This window comes from Mustela putorius, unplaced genomic scaffold, assembly GCF_011764305.1.
Source record: "Mustela putorius furo isolate JIRA1106 unplaced genomic scaffold, ASM1176430v1.1 tig00000040_pilon_pilon_pilon, whole genome shotgun sequence".
Taxonomy (NCBI): Eukaryota; Metazoa; Chordata; class Mammalia; order Carnivora; family Mustelidae; genus Mustela; species Mustela putorius.
This window is the reverse complement of record NW_025421261.1, coordinates 4,702,762-4,708,761: the sequence shown is the minus strand read 5'-3', so window position 1 is coordinate 4,708,761 and position 6,000 is coordinate 4,702,762. Positions and strand designations below refer to the sequence as shown.

Below are 6,000 nucleotides of genomic sequence, written 5' to 3'. Positions count from 1 at the left end.
GGCGCCGGCTGCCCCGACTCGCGCTCGGCGTCGCCTCCTCGTCCGCAGCGGGACGGCGCGGGAGCCAGAGGCGGACAAGGTGACTCGACGCGTCCGTGCCCGCGGCCGACCGCCAAGTCCCCGCCGGAGCGAGCGGAGCGGGTCCCCTCGGGCTCGCAGATCCCGCAAAGCCGACACGGAGGGAGGGCGTTCGCGCGCCCGACGCCCCCAGCACAGCCGCCCGGCGGGGCTGCGGGAAGCTCAGCCGCGGCGCCAGCGTCCCGCCGGGCGAGCCAGAGGCGAGGCGCGGCCGGCCCCCCCCGCAGCTCGGCCGGTGGAACGTCCCGGCCACGCCTCCGGCGGAGCCCGAGTCACGTGGGGCCGCGGCGTGCTCCGCGCCCTGCGCAGCGACGCGAGGCTCGGGTTGCCACGGGGAGGGCCGAGGCGCCGCGGAAGGGGCGGGGCGAAGGAAGCGGGCCGGGGGGCGGGGCCGGCGGAGGAGAGGGGCGGGCGGAGAGGGGCGCGCGGGCGGGGAGGGCCCGGCGTATTATGGGATGCGGCGGTGGAATGGCGCTGGGCGCGTGATTTTGAACAAACCCGGGTCTGTGTCTCGGAGGCGCCGCCGCCGCCGCTGCTGCTGGGAGCCGAGGGAGCGCGGCGCGAGGAGCAGGCGGCGGCGCCGCCGGCGGCTTTGGTGAGCGTCAGCCCGGGGGGTGGGGACCTCTGGGCGGGCGGGCGGGAAGGGGGCGCCGGCCCCCCGCGGCGGGTGGTGGCGCGGGCGGAGGGCGCCGGACCGCCCCCTGCGGGAGCCCGCGCCGGCGGGGCGCGGCGGGGCGCGGCGGAGAGCGGGAACCTGCGGGCTGGTGGCCGCCGCGCCGCCTCCTCGGGCCGCGGGGGGCGGGGGGGCCTCCCGGCCCGGCCTCTTCCCGCCGGCGCCCGGCTGGGCGGCTGTCACCCGGCGGGGCCGGCCCTGGCCCGGCCGTCCGCCCCTCGCGGCCGGCGGGAGGACGGGTTCCGGCGGCTGTTGACACGCACCTTGCGCGGCCCGCGAAGCCGACTGTCGCCCCGGGTTCCTGGGAGCCGGTTCTGCTGCTGTGTCATTTCGTCCCAGCGCCGCTCCCCTCGCTGCCCGCCGCCCCTTCTTCCTCCGCCCTTTGTATGCGCGTCTTCCTCGCGAAGCCCCCGGCTCGGTGTCGTAATGACCCCGAGGTGCACGGGGGCCGGCGGCGGGCCGGCCTGAGCCGGGCCGAGCGACGGTAAACAGCTGGCGGGGGCGGAGTGAAGTTTGGAGACGGGGGACCGCGGGCCTCGGGGGCAGCGGGACGCCGGGTCGGAGCGGCCGGGCGCGGCGGGGGGCCGCGGGCTCCCGGACGGGCTCGTCGCCCCGGAGGCGGCAGGGGGTGGGGCGGCCTGTCCGGCGGCCCCCTCGCCCCGCGGACACCGGCCGGCCCAGAGGACCGTGGAGGCCTGTGCTCGGCCGTGAAACCCCGCGCGGCGGTCGCGGGCGGGCTGGCGGGCCCGGGCTGTCACGCGGGGGGTTCGGCGTGGCCGGAGCTTCCCGCACGCAGCAGACAGGACCGACTCGGGTCCCGTCGCACGTCGGGTCGCGCGTCGTGGGGCTTCCTGGGACGATGAACACCCTGGTGCCCTCCAGGGGCCACAGCGCGGCGGGCGGAGCCGGGGGGACGCTCTGCGAGCCCTCGTGCGGGGCCACTCGCTGTGCCCGAGCCGACGCGCCTGGCGGGCTCGGGTCCCGCCGCCCACGGACCGTCGGACGCCCGGCTGGTGATTCAGGGCAGAGGCGCGATTTCCGCGCTTCAGCCGCCGTCACTCCTCAGCGCGTCCCCACGTCCGAGCGGCGGCGGCCAGGAGGGACCCGAGACGCAGGGCCAGCAGCATGGCTCGGATCCGCTTTCGGAACCGGAGCGCGGCGGGTTTGGGCCGCGTCGTCACGAGCGCCCGGGCCCGCGACCGCGGACTGGGTCTGGGGTCAGGGCGGCCGCGGGGGGACGCCGGCGTCGTGCCCGGCGCCGAGGGTCGGTCCGCGCCGCGGGGAGCCGCGCGCCCCGTCGTCCTCGCCTCAAGTTGCTTGTCTGAGAACGAGGGACTTCGGGTTCTTCATTGTCCTTCCGGGGGGCTCTGCTGCTCGGAAACGCGCCGGGCCCGGGGCTCGACCTCCCTGCGGCCGCCGCGGGCCCGCAGAAGCGCCCCCTTCCGCCGCGGGGCGGGCGGTCTCGGCGAGCGCGCGTGGGCCTCCCCGCGCGTTTGAAGGTTGGCGGGCCGGGCGGGCGGCTTCCCCGGGTCGGTGGGCGGGCGCCTCTGCGGCGGGGGGCGGCGGGGGGCGGCGGGGGGCGGCGGGGGGGGCGGGGAGGGCGGGGCGGCTCGCGCGGCGGCGGCGGCGGCGGCCGGGCGGGGCGGCCGGGCAGCCGCCGAGCGCGATGGTGATGACGAGGTGAAAATGGCGGATCTTTCGAAATACAATCCCGGCCCCTGACTTAGCGGCGGCGGCGGCGGCGGCCCCGGGCCCGCGGAGCGCTCCGGCCGGGGCGGGCTGGCGAGCGACGCGGCCGGCCGGGGCTCCGGAGCGCGGGCAGAGCCAGCCCCGCCGGGCTCCGAGTCGCCCGGGACCTCCCGGAGCCCCCACGGCGGAGCGGAGGGAGGAGGAAGCGGCGGCCGCTGGAGGTAGAGGAGAAGGGGGCGTCCGGAGGCTTCTCCGCAGCGCGTCCCTGTCCTGCAGGGGCGGCGGGAGGGGAGCGCCGGGTCCGGAGCGCGGGGGATCCGTAGCCTCGTCCTGACAGCGGCGCGGCTGCGGGGGCGGAGGGCTCGAGCGGACCCGAGGCGGCTGCCGAGGCCTAGAGGAGCCGCCGGCTCTGACCCGGTTTCCTGACTTGCCCTCCCCCCCCCCCGACGGCGGCGGCGGCTGCGGGGAGGCGGCGGCCGCGCGGGGCCGTGTGCTGCCTTCGGGACGCGGGCACCGGCTCTCCCGCATTGAAGCCCCGCGCCGTGGAGCGTGCGGGCGCTCGCGTTTGGAAGCGTGTGCGCGGGTGTTGTCACCGCCGAAATGTTTCCTTTTCCTGTTGCTCCGTCGTCCGTGCAGGGACCCGTTTGCCCCCCGCGTTCGGCCCACGACAGCTGAGACTGTCCGTCGCGTCTCAGCCCCGCCCCCCCCACACCCATTTCGTGGATTTGGAGACTGAGTCGTGTCACGCGCTGCGGCGCGCAGACTCCGGGGTCCGAGGGACCGGCCGCGGCCGCGCCCCCGCGTGTTGCCGTCCGTGTGCGGCGAGCGGGGAGGCCGCGGGGTTGGCGGAGAGGAGTCGTGGGCGCTGTCGTGCCCCAGGACGGGGCGAGCCGGCGCTTTGCTCGAGAGCTCCCGCGCGGGACCGAGCGGCTCTGCGGCCGGAGGTCATGGCCACGGTTTAATGTCGTTGGGGTCCCTGAAGACGCGAGTGTGTCTGGGATCGTGCGGCAGATCCCGCGGGAGCCGGGCTGCGGGTCGCCCCGCCGGGGCCCTCGGGCGTCCCCCGCTGTCGCCGCGGGAGGTTCGGTCGCTGGCGCGAGAGGCGCGGACTGGAAGTGCGGCCGGAGAGTGTGCGGGGGCCGCGGCTGCCCTCGCCCTCGTTTCCCACGGAGACGTGACGTCAGCGTGACGTGCGGTGCGGCCTTCCCGGGTCCGGAGAAGCCCGCGCAGGGGCTTCCACGCGCTGGGCGAGTGAGGGACCGAACGGTTGTGGGGGCGTCGCGGGGAGGGCCTCGGAAGCGCCGGTTCGCGGTTTGTGAGACGTTACCCAGCCGGGCTTGGGTTCGGTTCGGTTCTGTTCCGACGGCTTTCATGGTGCCGCGGTGGGTCCGTGTCAGCCGGCTTCGAAGTTCGTGGTGACACGCAGAATTGGCAAAGTAATTAACGTGAAGGAGAGTAAAATGTTTTGTTGGCTTTTTTTTTTTTTTTTTTTAATCACAGAGGACTGTTGTCTTTTTTGGTGATTCTTTGTGATTGTCTTTAAAGGCCAGTTTTCAGATTGTCGCGGTTAGAACGATTGTCTGTTGGTAATTAGAAAGTGTGTTAGAAAGAAACGAAGACTTATGCCGGCAGAGACAGCATAAGGTCTTTTTTGGGGAAGAGGAGCATTACAGATTTTAATTCTTTGTTACTGTTGAGTATGTCTTATGTGCCATATACTGTGCCAGGGACAGGACGGGCCTCCGCAAACTTCCAGTTTAGGAGTTGGGAGGTAAAGTTGGAAGGATGGGTTGGGTCGAGCTGCAATGCAGAAGGCCTTGAGAGTTCCAGAAGATTTTCAAAGTAGGAGAATGACCGCCTCAGAGATGTCCTCAAGGGAGTTCAATTCTGCGGCTTTTATGGAGAATGTGGTGTAGGTTAGAGGACATGGAGGTAAAAGTACCACACCAGGTTTTAGACTTTGGAGATTCAGACATTCTTGGTTGTAGTGAGAAGGAGACACGGAAGGTGTAGTCTGCATGGTATATGCCAGATTAATAGTTCCATGGAGGGACACGGAAGATGACAAGATCGTAAGCCCTATTGTTTTGATAGTCTAAGGTCATAAAAAGCTAATTCAGTTTAGATGGAGAAAGAGGAAAAGAATTTTCATTTGAGTTCTAGTGTACAACATAACTATTTTTCATAGTAGCCTTGCAAGTAAATGGAGGCTTGGTGAGATGACTGTTTTAGGGTTCCATGTTAAACAACTAGAAGAGCCAACATTTGGAAATGGATCTGATTTGAATCCCCATGTTTTGTCTACCATGTTAGTCTTTTTTTGCTTGTTTTTTAAGATTTTATTTATTTGACAGATCACAAGTAGGAGGGGGGCCAGAGGGAGTAGGCTCCCCGCTGAGCAGAGAGCCCACTGCGATGCCAAAGGCTTACCTTACCTTACCTTACCTGGCTCAATGGCTTACCCCATTGAGCCACCCAGGCACCCCTGTACACCATGTTAGTCTTAAGCATGAGTAATATATACAGTACCCCCTTTTAAAGGGAAAAAAAATATTATGGGTCCTTACATTGGCCTAAATAGTTTTATTAAAATATTTAATTTTTGGATGTATATAGTATAAATTGCTTACGTCTATTGCTTTTATGTAAATATAAAACACAGGTAGACTTGTAAATAAAATATAAACAAAACTATAAAGCGCCAGTAAAACAAATTAAATATAGGATAATGGATGATGTTGCTTTGCTGAAACAAACTCTTTGCATAGAAAATACACTATTGCCTGCCTTCGCAAGGTGCAGTTTTTTTATATACTATATATCCTGTAATAATCCAATTTCTACACCACTTTTGTGCATTTGAATGCTGCAAAACTTTCCTCCTTAACTCACAGATGGTTTGGCTTTCACTTGGCATAAATATATCATTTACCTTATAAGACCCTTCTGTGCCTTTTTTTTTTTTTTTTTTTTTTTTTTAAAGATTTTATTTATTTATTTTACAGAGAGAAATCACAAGTAGATGGAGAGGCAGGCAGAGAGAGAGGGAAGCAGGCTCCCTGCCAAGCAGAGAGCCCGATGCGGGGCTCGATCCCAGGACACTGAGATCATGACCTGAGCCGAAGGCAGCGGCTTAACCCACTGAGCCACCCAGGCGCCCCTGCCTTTTTTTTTTTAAACCCACCCTTATTCTAGTACCATTGATTGTGCATATGAGGTGGTTGTTCAGATGATCCAGAATATACTTTAAGACATATTATCAAAATGAAAATATAAAATTTTTAAATCTTCCTCAGGACTCATGGCTTATAGTCCAGTGCTCCCAGTTTAGTCTGAGAAATAGTTACATACTAAGTTTTTGAGTTGTCAACGTTTGATTTTAGAAATCAGAGCTGAAATCCAAAAGGTAACGTTGTTAACTAGTTAGTCTGGTGGTAAGCTCTAGGTACAAAAATATAGTTCTTAAACACTCAGATATTTTTGTCTAATCTGACAAATTACTCATCTGTAATATGGTGATAGGTGACCACTTAATAATGTTATGTGCAAGAATGAAGCAT

The 6,000-nt window shown here is 63.7% G+C and overlaps 1 protein-coding gene across 6 annotated transcripts in view; it reads left to right on the top strand.

The window, feature by feature from the left end:
• The first annotated feature begins 485 nt into the window (after window positions 1-485).
• LIN54 (lin-54 DREAM MuvB core complex component) overlaps window positions 486-6,000 on the top strand; it is a 69,958-nt gene continuing 64,443 nt past the window's right edge. For 2 of the 6 annotated variants that reach the window (XM_045077105.1, XM_045076857.1), the window contains exon 1: window positions 1,100-1,235. The gene's annotated coding sequence lies outside the window, so the exon portion shown is untranslated. Of the gene's footprint in view, window positions 674-1,099; window positions 1,236-2,537; window positions 2,662-6,000 lie in introns of those variants that run through there. The other 4 variants (XM_045077080.1, XM_045076904.1, XM_045076838.1 and 1 more) reach the window with 3 other exon arrangements.